We start from the raw sequence: 2,567 nt of genomic DNA, 5'->3' as shown, positions 1-2,567 counted from the left end.
TAGACCAGCAAAATGCCTAACACAGGTTCAGATCTAAGAGGCCAAAGCAAGATTAGTTCACTTTCGTTATGGGAAATTGTAAATGATGTAAGAAATACAAAAGAACAAGTACAATTTCGTTATATAACAGAGGCGGAATGATGGCAAGTAAGGTTGGTTTCAGAATAGGTACAAGACTGGTAACTGGCTGCAAAATCTATAGTGAAAACAGGCAAGAAAAAGGGAGGAAACCCCAAATGCACAAGGCAAATTTGGGCCAACGCAGGTGCTGCACAGCCAGTCTGGCTCTCAGCGCAGGTAGCCCCTTCGGGACCTGCGTTGCAAAGCAGGTAGCCTGTGTACTACCTGCTTTGGAAAACGAAAGTTGCGTTTTCACAGTTTCCGGGTCACAATTTTCTCAAAAATTCACAGTTTTTGCTCAAATCAGAAGCTATCAGTCAAGCACACAATAAGGGATGACAAGGAAGATGAAAAGCTATCACTAAGAGCTTACAAGGATCCTTGTAGATCAGCTCTTCAAATCATGAACATGCTCAGAAATGAGCTAGAGTAGCTGCCCTCTACTTCGCTTTTGATATAGTCAAAAGCTTTTCGATTTGGTACTCTTTTGTTCAGGAAATGAATAGCAAAATACTACAAACAATCAAACAAATACGATCCCCAGCGGAGTCGCCAGTTTGTTGTAGGGAAAAGTATCCGATTCGGATGACCCTATCCCACTCTAAGGGTGATAGTACCTCAGCAACAACTGTAAAGAAAACTACTTAAGGTTTACTTCTTTATGAAAGCAAGAGAGAATGAAGAGATGCACTAACCGTTATCTTGCGCTTAATGTCGAATCCAAACTCTTCTCTTTGCTTGCTTGCTCCCAACTCCTTGCTCTTTTGCTGACCCAGCTACAATGAGATCCTGCAAAATAACAAAGAAGGAAACTACAAGAAGCATGCAATCATAACTGATTCAAGGATTAGCATAAATCAAATATACAATTATCACAATACATCATTGAAACAAGTGCATATAGAAGAACCTCAATAGCTTTTATTAATGGAAGAAGTAAAGTTCTGAGAGTGTTACAACCATTGAAGGCCCCAATCCAGCAACACCTCCCAGCAGAAAGAATTTCTCCTCTTCACCTCCTTCAAGCAATCACCCAATAGCTCTATAGTGAAACCAACAGCATATCATTACTTTGCACAAAATTCCAGCCTCCTGAGCTCATAGGAGAGAGCTCAATATATAGATGAATTGAGAAAGGATGAGTCAGCTTGCAACTGATGTGTAGCTGCCTTGTGTCCTCTCTCTCTTCAGTTGATCTTCAGTTCTTGAGTCCACTTCGAGAACCTTGCTTCCACTTGGAGAAACAGAGCCTCTGACTCATCACAAGGCGAAATCCCTGATCCAAGTGTCATTTTTGGAAGATTCCAGAGCAATGACTCAGTGTGCCACTTGTCCCATCTCGCTCAGCGCAGGTGGCCTTTGTTCTACCTGCTTTGCAACGCAGGTACACCATGGAGGAGTTGAGTTTCAGCGCAGAAGCCTAGTGGAGCACCTGCTTTGATTTCAGGATTGCTTGTTTTTGAGTGTTTTCAGGTGGAGAACTGATCTGAGAGCTGTTGGTTTGCTGACCTTGTTCCTCTAGGGGTAGGAAACATCATGTTTAGGGACTTTGGATCCCTTGGATTATTGACAATTCATGCTTGATGCTGCAAGGCACAAAATTGTCTATAACAGGGCGTTGAGGAGGTTACATAAGGAAGAAAATGTTTATAATATGTTTATTGATTTTGGCATCATCATGAATAATAAGGTAGAAGTGCTTGTGGTTTTATAGGACCTTCTTGTGCCCAAACAAAAAGGAGTTTGTAAAGTCACAAGTTTTGACAATTCTATTAAGTTCAAAATTATAACCTATCCAAATCTCTTATTCATGATGCATAGATTAGGCATCTATGCTAGGTTTGCAAGCAGTTATAAAAATCTGCAATATGTTTAGTATTTATGACTTTTATTTTTCACCCATGGTTTTGCCACATCTATTTGTTTTCTTCCCATCCTGTTTTTCATTGTGTATGACACAATATTTTCCAATCATTGTGTATGACACAATATTTGCCAATCTTCCATTGTCAGATATTTTTTGATGCTAAATAATCTTGGCAAGCTAAAAAGAGTGGTTATTGGTGTGTATTGTGAAAGAAAAAGAGACAATCTAACACGGTTTACCTCTTCTCCATGTTATAGATGAACACATAGGTTTCTTTCTCTTTTCCAAAATAATGAACTCCGAATAAGATAGAAATGTAGGTGTCTTTTCTTTTGCTAAAATAATTAATGTATGATGAGATAGAAATAAATAAAGAATTATGGATTGGGATCACAAATTTCAAGATTTGAGTATACTCAAATGTTCATTTTTACATTCTCTTGTATGTTTGTTTTGATTAGGTCTATTGAATCAAATTGCTTTTCAATAGGTTTGTTTTGAGTATGTGAGGTTTCTAGTGTCTTATTAATTCAAGTGGAAGAGATCTTTCTTACATATCATTAGATTATGAAGTGAAATT

The sequence above is a fragment of the Pinus tabuliformis genome, chromosome J (assembly GCF_031772625.1).
Source record: "Pinus tabuliformis cultivar Carrire ecotype Pingquan chromosome J, CPIR1, whole genome shotgun sequence".
Lineage (NCBI taxonomy): Eukaryota > Viridiplantae > Streptophyta > Pinopsida > Pinales > Pinaceae > Pinus > Pinus tabuliformis.
The sequence above is the reverse complement of the archived record's forward strand: the minus strand, read 5'-3'. Positions refer to the sequence as shown.